Source organism: Lissotriton helveticus, chromosome 6 (assembly GCF_964261635.1).
Source record: "Lissotriton helveticus chromosome 6, aLisHel1.1, whole genome shotgun sequence".
NCBI classification, from domain to species: domain Eukaryota; kingdom Metazoa; phylum Chordata; class Amphibia; order Caudata; family Salamandridae; genus Lissotriton; species Lissotriton helveticus.
Genome location: NC_136067.1, coordinates 1211976169 through 1211995552, shown reverse-complemented (window position 1 = coordinate 1211995552; position 19384 = coordinate 1211976169).

Genomic DNA, 19384 nt, shown 5'->3' with positions numbered 1-19384 from the left:
ACCTGAAGGGTGGGACTACTGTAATCAGTGTCCTGACCAGTTCTTTTTCCAGAAGTACCGCCCCGGTTGGAAGGGAGCAGGACTCTGGAAGGGGGTGCAGAGGGTGGGAGAGCACACCTCTGACCCCGGTGCAACCTAAGGGGTTAAACCCTAGGTTGGGAGAATGTTGTTTAGAGGGAACCCCTCGCAGGAGGAGGAGGAACCCGAGAAGAAGAGGTAGGGGGAGGAGAGCCTTCCCTGAGACTCCTGGTCCACCTGAGGTTGTAGACCCTAGGTTGGAGAACCAGTGGCAGTCTAGCCCTGTCTTGCAGACAGGAAGGGTGGAGAATGGCTATTATGTGCCAGGGGTTACTACCCCCCACTTTGTGAGTAGGCAGGATCCAGTGGTACCTGGGTGGCCTAGGGCCTGGGCCTGGCCGAGGGCAGCTGGAGAGTACCAGTGGGGTACCCCAGTGAGTCCCTACAGTAGTTTTAGAAGGAACCCTAGGGGTTCACCGTGGCGTAAAACAGGAGGGTGTCCCTGCAGTTGTGGGCCCGCGTCCTTGTTTTATCGCCCCAAGCAGGGAAGCCCATCACGGTGGTGATGGGTCTGCCCTGCGTTTTGGCTGGAAGGGGGTTGTGTTGGACTTGGGCCTTAGGGCAGGTTCACCCCTAATCTTTTTGCTTTTGTTTGTGACCCAGAGTTAGTGATTTTTGGGTCTTGGCACACTTTTTCCCTGTGTCCCAGAGTAAAGTGCGTGCGTGTAGTATGGCTGGCCTGCTCTCCCATAGGAATGCATGGGGAATGTGTGTGTCCATGTTAGTTCCTGATGTGTGGGGAGTGCAGGCTCGAGTTTGGTATGTATGAACTCGTGAGAATGAATGCTGCGCAATGGTATGTGCGGCTTGTATGTGTCTAGTGGGGAAGTATCATTCCTAGACATGGCTGTACGTGTGCAGTGAGGGTGCTGGAGTGTGATTGGCTGGAGCTGGCTGGCATGCCAGGCTCCAGGAAGTCTGGATGGGTCTGCCCGGTGGTGAGTGTGAGATCAGCATGAGTGATGTGTGGGAGGAGTGCACCTGGGTCCTGGATGGGCTGGGTTTTTCCCCACACAATGCTGGCTCCGCCCCCCTGTGGTGTGTCTAATGACCCTAGCCTCCCCAGTGAATGAAAGGGGTGGTTGGGCCATCAAGGGTACTCCCAAGCCAGCTGCAACTGGTTTCCCTGCACCCTGAAGACAAAGGAATTTACAATATAAGAAGGGGCTATGTCCCCTTACAATTTGTTCTCTTCCAGGATCCTGAGGGGGCTGCTGCTGCTGCTGGGCCAGAGGACCGCCACTTGGACTGTCTCCCTGCCTGGGGACCCAGTGAGCTGGCTCTGGGCCCAGCTTTGCCCCTTGCCTGCCTACAAGGACTTTGCTGGGTCCTTTCCTGATTTATAGCGCTAGGAGCGCTTGGCTTTTCCCTCTAGCGCTTGAGAGCACTTTATTTCGTCCTAGCGCTGGGAGCGCTGTGGTTTGTGCCCCCTAGCGCTTGAGAGCGCTTGATTTTGACCAGCAGCGCCTGGGAGCGCTTCTGTAAGGCAGGTGCCCACCCTGCATTTCGCGGCTTGAGCGGCTGCCCACGCCGCATATTTGTTTGATTTATTTACCTCGAGGGAGCCCACTCCTTGGTAAAATTCATCCCCCGCCTACGAGTGCCTGGAACGGGCCGCCGCGCTGCCCGCGGCGACCCGGAAGTGCTTGGCCGGCCGGCCAATTGCAGCGCGTCCCCGAGGTCTGACCCGGAAGTCAGGCAAGCTGCGGCGGGACAACAGGAAGCGGACGGGAGCCCACCCCGCGCTCCTGCAGCAGAAGAAGAAGCCGGCACATCCCGCCCCTCCCCGGGGCTCCAAGGAAGTGAAGAGGTGAGCCCCGGAGGGTGAGAGGGGAGAGTGGAAACAGCGCGTGAGGCCGCGGGGCTCTGCCAGGAGAGAGCCCCCCCGCGGTAGAGTCCAGCGAGAGGAGACGCGCTACTCCCCAGACCGAGGGAGCATCTACAGAAGCCGGTGAGTGACTGCTCAGGGAGAGGGGGGCGTCGGGGCACATTGACGGTGGCCGCCCCTCCCCTCCAGTGCGAGGCTCACGGCGCCACATTTGTGTAGAGCCCCGAGAGGCTCTGAGGCCAGTCCTTGTTTCTAGAGCCCAGATGGGCTCGCCAGCCCCTTGAATTTACGAGCCTGCGAGGCTCTGGGGTGCCATTTCCTTATTCTGCGTGCCCAGAGAGGCTCGAGTGCACAGTCTTGTTTGCAGAGGCCCACGAGGGTCTGGGGGCATTTGTAGTTTAGGAGCCCCGAGGCTCCCAGGGCATTTCTTTTGTACTTTGAGTCCAGGAGGGACTCCAACACGCCGCATTGGTGCTTCCAGCCCAGAGAGGCTCGAGGCACCCCCAGTGTTTCTGGGTCCCCCGTGAGGGACCCCCCCAGCCCAGGGAGGCTGCATAGATTCACTTCAGAGCCCTGAGAGGCTCACTCCTTGCCCACATTTGTTTTAAAGCCCCAGAGAGGCTCTTGGGCGCCATTCCTTGTTCCTGAGCCCACGAGGCTCCAACATTGCCCAGCATTATTTACAACTGTCCAGCACTTAGTGGACAGTTGCTACGTTTAGGCTTTTGTTCTGTGCTGCCTGCGCAGCCTCCCCTGACATTGAGACTCAGGGCATTCCAGCCCCTTGCGAGGCCAGTTGGCCTGAGGGACAGTTCTAGTGTGGTGCTACGTGCACCCTGCGCATTGTGATTTACTTGTGAATTTGATTCCTGCGCAAATGTTCTACCTGCACCTCTGAATGTGTTTTAATGTTTCATGTGCCATTGTTTATGATTACCTTTGCTAAAAGTGACCTGCTTAGGTAATTGTTTATGTTTTTATTCCCCTTCGCTAAAAGTGACCTGCTTAGAGGAATATTGATGGTTTATTGCCTTTGCTAAATGTGACCTGCTTAGGTGATTATTTTAGGTTTCCTTCCCTTTGCTAAATGTGACTTGCTTAGGTGATAGGTTTTCCTTCCATAGGTCCTGATGATAAGGTCCTAGTTCCCTGCGTGATTTCCCTACAGTGTTTAGGGTGGCGTAGGAGGTATTTACCCTTTACCAGTAGTTACTGGTTGTATGCTACATGTAACCATTTTATGTGCTAAGTGTTATACCTACAAGTATTATTTCTAAAAAGTGCATACCCCTGACAGTGGTCCAGGTGGCCCTGTCCTGTACATAATCCCTTGTAAATCTTGCCCGTGCCTGTTGGCACATTGTAAAGTGTGTGTGTTATCTAATGTGTTTTTATTATTATAATACAAAGGCTATTTTTGATATAACCTTGTGTGGAGTTTCCTTTGTGGTGGGCCTAGGGTGTTGTCGCTGGGGTGCGCGCGCAAACGCTTTACACATCGCCTCCGAGATTAGCCTTGCTGCTCGCGTCACGTTACCTAGAGGGTGAGCAGGGGTTTTCTTGGTGTGTGACTCCCTTGCCCTGACTTAGAAATGGTGATCCCTGACTGACCTTGGCGTGAGCCTTGGCCGCCCGGGGGTCCCGTTTCTAACACAACCCATTCAGAACACCTCCCTCAGACTTATCCTGGACATCCCCCCACCAAAGCCACATTGCCTGTCACCTGAGAGACCTCCACTGTCTTTTAATCACCTTCAAGCACCTCACGCATGCCTAAAAAGCCCTCCGCAACACTGGACCTGAATACCTCAAACATTGCCTCTCCTTCTGCACACCGACCAGACAACTCTGCTCCGCCCATCTGGCCCTGGCCACTATTCCACGGATCCGCAAGTCCTCGGCTGGAGGAAGATCCATCTCCTACCTGGCTGAGAAGACCTGGAAATCCCTACCTCTCCATCTCTGTCAATCAAAACTGCCTCAATTGAAGAAGGACCTCAGGACCTGGCTTTTCGACTGACTGCAGACCCCCCACCCCAGCATCTTGAGACCCTTACGGGTGAATAGGCACGCTCTACAAGAACCCTGATTGATTGATTGACTAATTATTAATGTTTCTGATGTAAACTATAGTTATTGTAGCACTAAAGTTATCAATCAGAATTACTTACACGTCAGCTCAATACAAAAGAAACTGTCATATGAAACTCATATTACTCTACAACAAATAAAAAACATAAACTGAACTGTACTTTGACATATCAATAAAATACAAAGGTTTATTTATATATTGGCCCTAAATGCAAATACCACATTTAGTAAGTATCTATAACCTAGGACTAGTGTGCAGATTTCAGTGCTGCCAATCTAAACAGAGCTGAAATTCACACCTAGAAAGATACCTGATAACATATATTTCCCTTAGATGTCAGACTTTTGGGGTTAGACGATGCTGGCTACAGAGCATCTTGGTACTATTGATAGTAATTACCCTACAATTCTGAAACCGATTCATAAGAGATTTCAGTGACAGCTGTACTCTTTACATGACTTTACACAAAACACACCAGTATCATATAATTTAGTTATGCTGGATATAGCCGTACTTCCTATTTCATGTGTCATTTAAAAAATAAATGCAAATCATAATACTGTATATATACGGTGCACATTCTTCTATCATGATTTTAAGAGTCATACAGTCAACATGATTTTGTCATACAGTGCTTTACACAGCTGCACATTTCTTGAAGAGCTAATTAGTAACACTACTGGTCAAAATAAATGATTTATTTTAACTGGCAACCACACCCAATCATGTAACCACAGACAGGCTGCAGACACCAAGGCTAAGGCAAGAAAATGTCAACTTTCTAAAAGTCAAAACAACAAAACAGTAGATGGCTGCATGAATTGAATCAACTTTACTTTTATGGCAGGACACATTACTCATTAAACATGGCCTTTGTAATCATTTTCCATTATTATACACATTACCAACATTTGTTATACACAGAAAAGGAGGACACCTCTCATCTTGTGCGTGATTTATAAACACAAGTAAAAAAACATAAGTCTACATGAACAAAAACATTAAAAAAAATATGTACAAAAACAATGGTATTACATAACTCAACCAGTCCTACATTTCATAACCAGAGGGGTACATTTGCTAAGCCCTCTTGGGACTAACCGAGAGGTTCCACCACCATCTAATATGGTACTACAAAATTAGTTTAAAGAGAGTCTGAATTCCTATCCATATTGTTTTGATTTGTATGGAATCCCCGCTCTTATGTATTGGCGATACATAAGAGCGGGGATTCCATACAAATCACATCACTGTCACCTCAGTTAGTCTCAAGAGGGCTGAACAAATGTACCCCTCTGGTTATGAAATGTGTTGCTGTGGTATGTTGGATGCTTGAATCCTGATCAACTCAGTCACATTTGAGATATTTATTTGGCAACAGACACTGCTGGAGGTTGTGACTGGGTTCAATCAATTAATCAACATCATTTGTAAAGCACAACACTGTAACCGCTAGGGGTATCTGGGCAATGTGCCTCTGTCGAAGAGCCAGGTCTTGAGCCTGCCAGCAATGGGGCTGTACAGAGTTGGAGGGGAAGGTCATTCTAGGTCCTGGCAGTGACGTAGGATGAGGGGCGGCTGTGACGGATGCAAGGTGTATGTAGGAGGGCAAGTGAAGAGGAGTAAAGGTGTCTAAAGTGTTGGTGGACGTTCATTCGATGGCAGATGTGGGCAGGTCCCAGGTTTTGGAGGGCTTTGTAAGCATGTGTGAGGATCTTTAACTGGCATCTCCACTGGAAGAGGAGCCAGTGGAGGCCTCTCAGGTGGGGGTAATATGGGTAAGTTTTGGTTCTTCTAGAGGTTGCACAAAGATTTTCTTGGGCTGTTGACACCGTAAGATGTCTGTAAGCATCACGCGACTTGTCACAGCATGAGATCTTCAACTGGGCCAGTGAGGAAAGTTTGTCAGCTTCCATTGCGAGGGAATAACATTTCATTTATTGGTGGAGTTCACATGGTCTGCTTGTACATGTCACATGGTATTGTGAAATAATTATGTGATGTCTAGCTGCCATCTAAATTGGAAAAAACATTCTTTTTTTAATAAGTGAATCATTATGGAACTTTATCTGAAGGAATACAGAGATGTCTTTGAAGGAATTTTATTCATGGTGGATGAAAATGGTATACCAAGCACTACTTGTGCTGTGAATGCTTGGTACGTAATTTGAATTTTAGTGTTATCTGAAGCAATACTGATGAGAATATTTTGAAATTAACACCTGTGAATAAATATTGTATTATTTATGTCTGTATCTCAATGATTGGTTATTATTTCTCACTTTCGATCACAACCTGGGAAACCTCCTGTGATTTGGAAAACTTGTTCCGATCATTTGAAAATTACTTGGTGGGGATAGATGCTGTGACGTTTAAACCCAAAAGAAAAGCATTATGATTATTTCTTGACCAGGTAAGGCAATAGATTTTTAATAATCTGCCAGAAGTAAACCCACCACATGGTGAATTTACCTATTGGTATGACTACATAGAGACAGTTGCTAAACTCACAAATAAGTTCACAGAGCAACGAAGTGTATTTAATTTCATCAAACGGAAACAAAACCAAGAGGAAACTGTGGAAGAATATGTATCAGCTTTAAGATTTTTAGCTTTCAGCTTCCACATGTAATTTTGCTAACTCGTTGGATTTGTATATTAGAGAACACTTTGTACATAGTTGTAATTCCAAGAAGATATAAGAATGTTTATTGAGTTTTTGAGATCCTAAGTTAAGTGAAGTGATTGATATGACAAAGGGAATTGAATGTCCCATTGTGTAAACTAACCTTATAGCACATGACAGTGTTTCAGAATTTAGTTTGCTGAATTGTTTACATTATTCAGATTCTGAAAATGCAGAAACAGTTAAAACCAAGTTATTTGAAAAAATTCAGAAGAAAAGCCCTCCTGTTACAAGCGTGGTTCAAAAACAAACTTGAGCAATAATCTGAGTTGCTCAGCAATTGGCAAACGTTGTAAGAAATGTAGACAAATGGGGCATTTTCCAAAGTATGTGTACAGGTACTAGTAAAAATAATTTTTACGTTAGTTCTTTGAATGTTAAAGCTAATATGATCAAGGGTGGTATTAGCATTGGAAAAGTACAATTGGAGGACAGATACTAGTGTACCAATCACAATAATGTCAGCATTTTTTTATCCTAACCATTTGGTGCTTGCAGCCTGTTTCTGGGTCACATAAGCTTAGTCGGCAGTTGACCTTTGTATATTTCTCACAGACAGTATAACAATAAAGGGCCTGGGTGATGGCAGGTTGGACCACTCTGGCTTAATGGAGGGGAGGTGCTGTCACCTACCACACTTGCACTTGAAAGGCACTGGCACAGCTCACACAAAGGACTTCACACTAGCCTAGGACTAGGGCAGGAAGGCAAACATTTCTGGACACTTCTGTAAGGGGAAACTCAAGAAGCTTCTCCCACTTCAAAATGGGCCTCAGGTATAGAAAGGAGACCCTCAGACCTCCTCTTAGATCCCTTGATGGAGGACTTGGAAGAATGACTGCTCTGCTGCCCTGCTGTTCTGCTGGAAGAAGGACTGACCAGCTGCACTGCTGCTCTGCTGCTCTGTCTGCAAGAAAGACTTCTCTGCTGCCCCACTACCTGAGTAAGAACAACTGGACCAGCACCTTGAACCAAGGGCTACCAGAGTGACTCCAAGGGCTAGTTGGCTGGCCTGTGTTGTTCAGGCACTTGCATAAAAATGAGCATTAGAGAATCCTTATTTGCGAAAAATAAGGATTTGCTAATAATGAACGCCAAAAATCAATGTAACATCAAAAAAAGTCACAAAATAGCGAATCCCAAAGAATCGCAAATATGCATACCGATTTCCACTTACAGAATCGCTATTAGCGACATCGCTATTAGAGACTCGCAAATGGCAAAATCGCAATTTGCGAGTCACTGTTTGATGACATCACAATCAGGTAGTGATGCACCCCATGCTGAATTCAGTGCACAGAGAGACCTCTGAGCTAGCTGGGACTCACAATAAGTCTAATATATTCGATAGAGACCTAGTCGACCTAAGTCCTACGTCAAATCTATAGGATATATTATTCCAATGCGCAGAGCCTATTGGGAATATAGGAACTACACTACAAGATGAGTAGGCAGACTGCAGGAGCACAGCCAAAGGAAACATTTTGGAATTCTGAAAAACTATTCTAGGACATCAGCATGGCTTCAGGATCAAGTGGGGAGAATGTTGCAACTCGCAAAAGGCAGCTGAAATGCAGCGAAAAAGGAAATAGAAATACTCATAGAGGAGTTTGTGAAGAGGCATGACAAGGTATTTGCAAAGCTGTCACTCTAAGTCCCTAGTCAGAGAAGCGCAAAATCTGGCTCAGAATACAATCAAAAGTGAACGCAGTGAGCATCACCCACCGCACAATAGAAGACCTGCGCAAAAGACGGTATGACATGTGCAGCCATGCAAAGGAGAGGGTTGCCGACAAGCTTGCGGAGGCAAAGAAGACTGGAGGAGTACCACAGACAGAACCTGGCAATATACCCCTGAAGGACCTAGTGGAGTCCACACTCCAGCCTGAAGCTGTAGTTGGAGTGACTGAGTTGGACACCTGTGCACCGGCAAGTACTTCCAAAGGTAAGATCCAAGCAATAGTAATGCTGAATGCCACCAATGTACCCTAAAGTCAGATCAGGTGTAATGTTCAGAATCAAAATCCAGTCCACATTTTACTTCCTACACCCAAATGCATTATGGAATTAGGAGGCAGCAAAACCTATAGTATAGGCATGTAGGGAGGAAAACATCATTTTAGATTGCAAGCACATCAAGAAAGCTGACCCTCTAAGACCCGATCAGCTTCGGCAAGTCCTCAAGTCCATCTCCCCAGTAAGTAGGGATGTGGTGAATCTATCACTGTCTTCGGCACTATTGCCTGCAACTTGGAAGCTCGCAAAAGTTATACCACTTCTAAAAAAGCCTTCCTTGGAGCCATCGAACCCGAGCAATTTCCGTCCAATTTCCCAGCTTCCTTTTGTGGCTAAGGTCACTGAGGCTTACGTGAATTCAGTCCTGGCAAAATTTGTAGAGCACACTAAAACTCTTAACCCCTCTCAAAATGGCTTTCGCCCCCGTCACAGCACCAAATCGACGCTGTTTGCTGTGACCGAGCACATCCGGTGCAGTCTAGATGTTGGGAACTCCGCGGCCTTAATTCTTTTGGATTTAAGTGCCACGTTCGACACTGTTTCCCATGAGATCCTTCTAGGCAGGCTACGTGATATCGGGGCCCGGTAGCAGGCTTGGGCCTGGTTTAAATCCTTCCTGAAAGGCAGAACAAGTGGTGGTGCCACTGTATCATTCTCAGATACATGCTATTAAACATGGTGTCCCCCAGGGCTCTATATTGAGCCCTGCACTTTACAACATTTATGTACAGCCCCTAGCTTTGCTGGCTAAGAGCAGAGGGCTGTCATTGGTGTCATACACCAATGACACCCAGCTAGTCATCGTGTTTTCGAGGAACTGCCAAGACAATCTCTTTAAATTGAAAGAGGACCTGGTAGCTATCTCTGACTGGATGGCAGCAAATTGTTTACAGCTGAATGCTGCCAAGTCAGAAATTTTAGTGCTGGGGAGAGATAGTGCCCTCTGGTCTGAACAGTGGTGGCCTGACAAACTTAAACCCGCATCCCAGCCAAAGAAGACAGCAAAAAATCTGGGTTTTTGGATTGAAAATGAACTTTCATTTGATGCGCAATCCAAGGCCCTGGCGGGATCTCGCTTCGGTCTCTTAAGAGCGTTAAGGCCCCTACTAGGCTATTTCGCACCAAAAGTCCGCCAAACCATTCTTCAGGCTACAATTTTGTCAAGGCTGGACTATGGGAATTCCCTATATTTAGGCGCCAACAAGTCTTGTAGTGCTAGCCTTCAAAGAATCGGGAATGCAGCAGCTCGCGCCCGGTTATCTTTGCCTAAATCTTGTCCGGTCACGCACCTTCTGCCTAAGTTGCACTGGCTACCGATAGCGAAAATAATTCAGTTTAAGTCTTTATGTGTGGCCCATAAAATCTTGACTTGTCAAGGACTGCAAATTGTAGCGGATCTGCTGGCTCAATATGTACCGAACCGCCCTTTGCGATCCGCCAATGTGGGCTTGGTGTGTACTCCCGTTTTTACAGAGCCAGAGTGGGCAGTCGCTCCTTTAAAGTTCAGGCGGCGCGTCTTTGAAACTCTCTCCCAACTCCCATTAGAGGACTCCAGAACCATTTGGCCTTTCGAAAGGCCTTAAAGCCCTGGCACTTTCCAGCTTAGGCTCTTTTCTTCTTCGAGTGTTCTCAGCCCTTGCTTAGTCAGCGCTGGGACGCCCCGTCACTGGGGCAGGTATGTGCCCTATAAAACTTTAAATAAATAAATAAATAAGTGAAACATATAGACACTGTGTGTCAGAAAGCATTTTGATGTAACCAAAAATGCATATTGTGACACAAATGAACTAAAATTGCACTGTTTCACATCACAGATTCAGCTGCACAGGAGACAGATGAAAGTGAATGTGAAGACACCCAGGAGACTCAGGAACAGTCAGGAGTAGGGACACATGTGGTTCCGCAGACACCAAACCCTGCACCCACAAGAGGCAGGACCACAGTCCCACCACTACCTGCCATCGGAGTAGAAGAGGAGACCCAACATGATCCCCAGACAACCCAGCCTGGGCGTACACCCATAACAAGACCCCAATAGCAGGTGCTGCACAACAATGCCCAAACACAGAGGCTCAGGTCAAGGCCGCAGATGGTAACAATTGAGGATGATAGTACAAATGTCTGGGGTGGGCTGGAGAGTCAAATGTTAAGAGTGCAGCGCCTGCAAGCAAAGAACATGAGATTAATGCAGGCACAACTTTGCACTATGTCACACAAAATGGCTGACATGAGGGACTGCTTGAAGGTGCTGGCTACAGCAGTGGTGGAAGGACATAGACAGTCTAATGAAGCCATACAGGAACTATGCAGGGTGATGCAGGAGGATCAGGTGTCCCAAAGAAGAAGGCATTGGCTATTCCTAGAGCGCTTAGATGGCTACACCAGAGCTATCATTCAGCTGAGCACCAACACAGCTGTGCTGTCCCTGCGTTCTGTGGCCATGCAGCACAAAATGAGCCATTGCTGTGGGGATGTAGCCAGGGGACTCATCCAGGTAACAAATGCAGTTGAGCAATTGCAGAGTGCTTCTTCTGGGGGCAGCAATGAATTGGTAGGGGGGGGGAAAGTGAAGAGGCGTCCAGCCTCAGTAGTCTATCTGCGCAAGTGACCAAATGCAGGAGGCACACTACTCGGAGTACACCAGCTTCTGAAGTCTCCATGAGGAACGTGACAAAGCTCACAGAAAGGCGTATGGGTGTGCGTTCATGCAAAAAGTAGTGTGGCTTTCGATGAACAATCACAATATGGTGATATTACCATGATCGTGACAATTGTTGTGACTGACATTCAAGTGCAATGATAATGTCACGCAGTTTATTTTTTGAATCACTCTGCTAGTTATCAGCAGGTATGTGTGCATCAATACTACCACATTTATTCATTAAAATCATCCGCAACAGTTAAACCATGCAGTGTCTTGTCTCATCATTACCCACCTTAGAAATAATGCTGTGTTATTTCTGCACGTCTCCGTCACCCTTCTGCAAATTTTGCACCAGCTGCTGCTTGTGGGGGTTGCCCTGAATGGTTGTCTTCCTCAGGGTTGCTGTCAGACAGTTCCATGGGTATGCTTCTCCTAATAGCAATGTTGTGCAACATGGCACATGCAGCCACAATTCTGCAGCAGGTATCTGGGTAGTACTACACCGCCTCGCCATTCTTGTGGAGGCAGCGGAACCGACTTTTCAGTAGCCCAAAGGTGTGATCTAAGACGTTCCATGTGGAGATGTGTGCTGCATTGTACCGCTGTTCACTTGGGGTACTTGGGTTGAGGTATGGTGTCAGGATGTAGGAGCGCACAGCGTATGCGCTGTCTCCTACAGGGTATTAAACAACAGGTTACTGACAGATATTTATCACATTTGCACAGAGTATGCAAGACATGGTGAGATATGTTTACCTAGCAGATATCCTTCTCCAAATTCACTCCCAAGGAGACAAGTGTGTATGCCACTGTGATGAAATATGTAGGAGTCATGTGTGCTGCCAGGGAATTGTGCCACTATGTCAGTTATGATGTTTTATGAATTGCATACAAATTGTATATTCAGTGAATGGTAGGGTTTTCTGTTTCTATATATGTACCCATCATTAATGCAACCTAATACGTTGGGGAACCAGGCTATTTGATAGAAGTCTAGTTTTGTTTGATGCAGTTCTTGTGGAGTTGAGGGGAAGCTAATGTGGTAGTGTATCCTGCTCAACATTGCGTCAAGGAATGCATTGAAAAAGCGCGATAGGAAACTTTGTGACACACCTCCAGCTACAGCTACTACACCTTGGAAGCTACCTGACGCTATTAGGTGCAGGGAACATAGGACCTGCACATGGTTGGGTATGGCATGTGTCCTGCGAGTCTGACGCTGCAGTATGGGATCTAATTCTGCTATGCGGTCATGGATCATGTCTGCATTTAATCTATATTTGTCATAGATCTCCTCCTCTGTCTGCCCCAACAAAGTAATGCGCACTCTAAAAATGTGCTCCTGTATCCTTCTTCTTCTCTGTGCTTCAGCTCGTAGCCTCATCCTCCTCGCCATGACATAGAGCACTGCCATTGTGGACATTCGGAGGCCTCCTGGGCCTGTTTATACACTTTGCTAATGTTTCCCGCCTGTTTCAAGTGTTTTCCCCTGTTTACCACCTGCCTTGAAAATTCTTTAATTTGCGGTAGCAAAATAGCGATTTTCATCCAAATCGCTATTTGTGATTTTTTCATGCATTTGTTTGCGATTACTGATTTGTGAATCGGCATTGGAAATTCGCAGAATCGGAAATTGCTGAAAGCGATTCCTTATTTTTTGCAAATTTCTTTGGTTTTCGGTAAATTGTATTGATGCACTGCTTGAGGCTAATTTGGGTGTGCAAGGGGCCTTTTTTAGCGATTCACAACTTTTGCGCACGCAAATTAGCTTGATGCATGTGGGCGTTTGTTCTTCCAGGCAAATATATATACTCACAATTTTCCCACAACTTTGAAGTGATTTTCAAATTCTCAAACAGGTACATATGACCCTGTTCTTGCTTAAGAGTGTATATAGGAAGGTGAAAAGGTCGGCAATGGTTTGTTAAAGAAAAATATATATTTTTCTTTATTGGATTTACAGAATCCAGTCACACCCCTGAGGAGAATCCCTTTAAATAAATTGGGATTCGAAACACGTTGGCATATGTTAACATCAGGGGAAGAGTTTCAATAGAAATATGTATAGCGACTGAGGGAAATAATGTACTTAAAGTTTATATCCTCTGTTGCGAGAAAAGTCTTTACCCCCATTGGTTGGTAACCCTCATTTGTTTCCCTGAAATTGTTTTTGTGGGTTACTTGTTTGTTGTTTGTTCTTGACTGGAAACAATTTCAATTGAGTGTTATTTGCTTTGTTACTTTCATTGTTTCAACAGTTTCTAGATGTTATATAATTGTGAAGTGTATTCGATATCTGTCCTGTGAATTCATAAAATAGATATTAATGAGGAAAATGAATAATTAAATGATGTAGACCATCTTATTTGCGACTTTGGTCTGAGTCTTCTTAAATAGTTGGCAGTTTAATAAATGGTCACTTAAATGTTTTGATTATTTTGTATTTACCAGCCCAATCTAGCTGTGTGACTTAGGGACCACCCCTTGTATAACTAATATTTGAGAGCGGAAAGGTTACCTGCGAGGTTGTTCAAATTACTGTCCTACCTTACAACAGAAATTGTTTGTGGTGGGCTTGGTCTCTAGACCTAATTCCTCCTTAGCATGTCAGAGAGAGAGATACACTTTCATTTACTGAGGATTATATGCAAAATTAATCTCTGCCCCATCTCCCTTCGCTTCGATAACCTTAAGTACTTCAGCCCAAGAGCAAAAAAAGTCTGACCAACTGACCCGTTTGCGCAAGAAACTTATCTGTAATGAGCTCCATGTTTTTTTCCTATTGGAGCATCTAAAGGCAGGCACAAGTTAAAAATATTCCAGTTATCTTTACTGAAGACCTGGACTATAAAAAAGGCTTCAGCTTCATTAGCATAAAATGCAGCCGTGATCTGATGGTACATACAAGCAACAAGCGGAAGCAGTAGAAAAACTCATACAGGTGATAAAGGATAATCACACAGCTACTGAAGCTAAGAACTTACTTAAAAAAATTGATAACTTTCAAAGATAATACCATTATCTATAAAACCTCACAGTTCAAAAAGGATAAAAAGACTTTCTATATTGAGGTGGTATGCCCATATTTGAAGGAGGAATTCTATACACGAGTGGAATCACGAAGAGCTCTATCCGAATACAGAGGAAGATGCAAGAATACGTTTCTTTCTTTCTCTGAAACTTCTTCCTCTAAGTCTACGGTGGACTCAGACCCTGGTGAGGGTTCATCAAATCATTATCAACAAAGGCAGAAAACTTTTTTAGAGAAAGGCCAACAGCCAAAAAAGGTGCACTTTAAAACTCAGCCATGGGAAATGAGGACCCGGCGACAGTTCTACAAATCATACCCTCTTCCCTAATCGTTAACCTATCCAACAAAAGTTTGACTCCCGATGAAGTCTCGGTCCTTGAAATAGGCGTGAAGATTGTTCCCAAACGTAAAATGTATGTGACATGCCTTAAAATTGAAGCAGTGGAATTTAAAAAAAAAAAAAACAGGTTAAAAACCCTTTTCCACAATAAGAGAAACAACTCTTAAAGTAATCCTACGTTTGTCCCTTATGCCCACACTGTTCCAAAACAAATTTTGGCTTTTGAACAAGTTGTGCTCTCTGAAATTCAGAAACTGGAGAACAAACAGTCCTTCAAACCAAATTATTTAACATCACAACAATGTAAGGCCTTGACGGACCTTAAGCAGGATACCTCAATCTTGAGCAAGCCAGCCAATAAGGGTGGTGCATTAGTCCTTTGGCCAAAGGAGATGTACCTAAAAAAAAAACGTAAGTAGGTCCAGAATATTGTTGAGTATCAAAACGTCAAAGATGATCCCACTCGAAAAATACAGGAAGCCATCAAGGTGATCCTTATCCAGGGCCTCAAAACTGGAATACTTGGCCCCAAGGAATATGAACAATATGTTACTTGTTTGTTCTTGCCTGGAAACAATTTCAATTGAGTGTTATTTGTTATTTTCTCTGTTGCTTTTATTGTTTCAACTTTTTCTATATGTTATGTAATTGTGAAGTGTATTCGAAAATGAATATTAATGAGGTAAATGAATAATAAAATGATGTAGACCATCTTATTTGCGAAATTGGTCTGAGCCTGCTTAAAAAGTTGGCAGCCTGATAAATGGTTAGTTAGATGTTTTGATTATTTTGTATTTACCGGCCCAATCTAGCTGGGTGACTTAGGGACCACCCTTTCTATAACTAATATTTGAGAGCGGAAATGTTACCCGCAAGGGTGTTCACATTACTGTTGAAGAACCGGATTAACCCACTTACTGGGTCTCAGCGGCGGAGGAACCGCCCAAGCCTTCCATACCCTTCATACGAAGTAAAAGGAGACACAGGAGCCTAAGTCTGCAAGAGGAACCCAGATTTATTCAAATAGCCCGGGCTATGGAACAGAGTCCCAAGCTCGTGAGAAACAAGACAGAGGAGGCTGCTGCTTTACTCCGCAGCTTACAAGCCTTTTATACTTTTTCATTCTGATCTTTTGGCCGTTAATTCATTGTTCAATCAGGGCAGTGTTTGCAGTTGATAACCAGATCCAGACGATGTTTGTAGATGGTCACCTGGTCAAGGCTTGGTACACAAATCATTGTTCAATCAGTTTAATCAAAGCTCGGTCTTTCAGGTCATTGTCCACTCAGCTTGATCAAAGCCCGGTCTTTCAGGTCATTGATTAATCACCCTGATCAAGGCCCAGCAGTCAGACCATTGTCCAGATAACCTGATCACGGTGTCAAGGATGTTTACCAGGCTGGGAGCAGGAGATGGAAAACAAATCATTTACACAGGGTGTGAGTGTCTCGTGGCTTTCTGGTGAACTGCAAAGAACAGGGGGGGTTGGGTGTGCGACAGTTCCTGGGCAGAAATGCAGGCTGCAAGATGGTTGTTGTCGTGTTAGTTAGATTTTCCTCAGGCATGAGCAGAAACGACCAGGTGGGTCGTGTTTAAGTGTTTGACACGAGATGGCAATGAAAAAGCAATGGAGTCCCGGTACAAATGATGCCTTTCCTCAGACCCTCCTTTTGCCATTGAGTGGCAAATACTTTAAGAAATGTCAATGTTCATAAGGTCATCGGTTTCTTGTTGGAGCATCATCATCATATTGGTGGTGTGAATGTTAGAGGGTGGAGGCTTGATGGTCTGGACACACATTGTACAGAGCACTGGCAGACACTGAAAGCACAAACAGCAGGAGACCAGGGCAGTTACTCCCAAGGCAAGGAAGATGAGGATCCTCCACCCCCACTGGGAAAGGAGGCCCCAGATCCAGCCTGTGAGGGACCAGTTGCCTTCATCCAGATGAATTTCGGAAGAAAGGCGATGCAGACGTTGGATGGCATCGTACACTGTAGGTGCGTTGTCTGGGATGTACACGCAGCAGCTGGAGCCCATCAATTTACACACACCACCACGATCAGCAAGGATGACATCTAGGACCATTCTGTTCTGGAGCGTTATGAGGCGGTCCGCCTGCAGCTCTGCAGTGATGTTGGAGTGGGCACCAGCTGTTACTGTGATGGTGGCTTCAAGGACCCTGGTCAGTCCTCGACAGCCCAACTGTTGGCCATGGGGCCCCAGCAAGGAAGGAAACCTTTAAAGAAGTCCCCGGTTTCCTGGCCTGCTGTATCCTCGGCTGATATGACGCCCCTACGTGAGCGGCGCAGAGCACCCTTTATTGACAGGTGATAACCTCCATGGGTAGAATACGCTGGGGGAAGGAGGAAGGCCAGATAGCAGGTACCAGACCGGTTACGGGGGAGCCAAGTGTAGGCGGCAGTGCCACAGATGAAATAGGGATTGGGGGATGCCACCAACTTTGGAGGAGGTGTGGATTTTAAAGCTTTTGTGATATCACACGTACTGGTACCAACTTTCTTAGTCCCTAGGCAATGAATGCAGGCACAGCCTTGCACATTTATGACATTCACAGTGTCTTGTTCATCAGGCAGTATCCTTCTTGTGCGGAATCTGGAAAATGTTCGTCGATTAGTTTAGTTGAATACTACCATCTCACCGAGTTCATCTGGTGATAGTAGCATTGTGGATGAGTTGGTCGGGCAAAAAGGAGCATTGACATGGCCAGATCTGTTCCGCCAGAAGTCATCCCGAAATATTCCAAGGGCAGAATTGGCAGTACCATTGACAGTGTCGGCCTCCTGTATCAACATTCACCATGCAAGACAAGACCCAGAGATGGAAAAGGGGTAGGGAAAGAATGGGACAGGGTGTATCATGGAATGCGGCATCAGTCCACACACCCAGCAGTTGGAAGTGTTCATGATCAGCTGGTGATGATGCAACATTTGGATGAAGGTGTTATTGAAAGATTCTGCATGGCGGGGTAATTCGTGGGCTGGTAACGTGTAATACTGGTGTTCTGCAGGAGTCGGGGTAGGAGTTGGTGAGGTAACAGGATGGTAGATTAGTAACAGCCAACCAAGGATAGACAGGATGAGGGAGACAAACAACGTCACCACAGTGGCCATGGAGCATTTACTATGTCGGAGACTGACATCTTATTTCTGGATTCGGGTGTTTTGGACGGCTGCCATTGTGCTAAGCCAGGGACCTCTAGTGGCTGTCTGTGATTGGTGGTTGCTTCACTGGGCGCAGGTGCCAAGGGCCCTATGGCGTACCTTAGTCTGACACACCAGCACTACTCTCAGCCGGGGAAGATCACAGCCCTACAGCCTATAGGTACTTGGCGAAGTCAAGGGCAAGCCTTCCCTCGGGGGCACAAGTTGTATCGGTCGGAAGTAGGGTCAATATGGTCGGGAAATAATTGTTCTTGGTGTTGAGCAAAGTTAAGATGAGGGTTCCACCCTTCCTTTCAGCATGCAGTTTGGTATCACTGAATGAGACAAACGTCGGGACTGTTTCTGTTTCTGAGTCTCCTAGTCCTTCCCTCACCCACTGATCATAGGGGAGGGCCAGAGGCACACGCCTGCAGTGCGATGAATGTACCCAATTCTTCCGACCTTCTACTTTCACAGCTGTGCGGGTGGCTAGTAACACCTGACGGGGTTGTGTCCAGCGTGGCTAGAGGCTCTTAGTTGGTTCAAAATTCCGGATCAGGACCCAGTCACGAGGTTAAATAACGTGTTCTGGGCCCTCGCTTTTGTCAGGTATGGCCTCATGCACCTGGTGATAAAGAGTATGAAAGGTATTAGTTAGACTGTACAGATAATCAGATAATACAGGATATTCAACGTCGGACAGCTTCTTAGACCGCGGGACACCCCATACATTGGCAGGCCTCCCGAACACAATTTCATGTGGGGACAGCCCTATTCTGGTGTGGGCCGTTGTTCTTGTGGACAGTAGGGCTAAGGGTAGAGCATCAACCCAAGTGACACCTGTCTCGGCTACTATTTTGGCCATTTTAGTTTTTAGGATGCCATTGTACACCTCCACTAGACCTGCTGACTGGGGGTGGTTAGCTGCATGACATTTTTATTTTATACCCAATGCTATACAGCAATATTCCATAATTTGGGCTGTAAAGTGTGTCCCATTGTCACACCAGACCAAGCGGGGCAAACCGAATGGTGGGAGGTACTCCTTTAATAGTACTTTGGCGGTAGTGATAGCGGTGCAGTCTTTGACGGGTTAGGCCTCCACCCATCGGCTGAAGGTACAGACCACTACCAGGACATATTTCAAATTGTTACATCTGTCCATCTGGATGTAATCCATTTGGAGGACTTCAAAAGGGAAGGTAGGAGGAGAGAATCCTCCCTTAGGAGTAACTGTGCCTTTTCCTGGATTATACATTAGGCAAATCATGCATGTTCTAACCAGCTTGTCAGCATATGTTGGTATCTTAGAGTTGTACCATGTAGGTTCCAACAGTTTACATATCTCTTTTGCAACGATGTGAGCAGGACCATTGGCTATCGTAACTACTGGTAGCACGTGACTGTCAGGTAACATCCATTGTCTTTCTATAGTCGTACGGACCCAACAACCATCAATTCCCTCCTTTGCTAATTGCTCCTTCCACACCCTTAGTTCCTCAGGA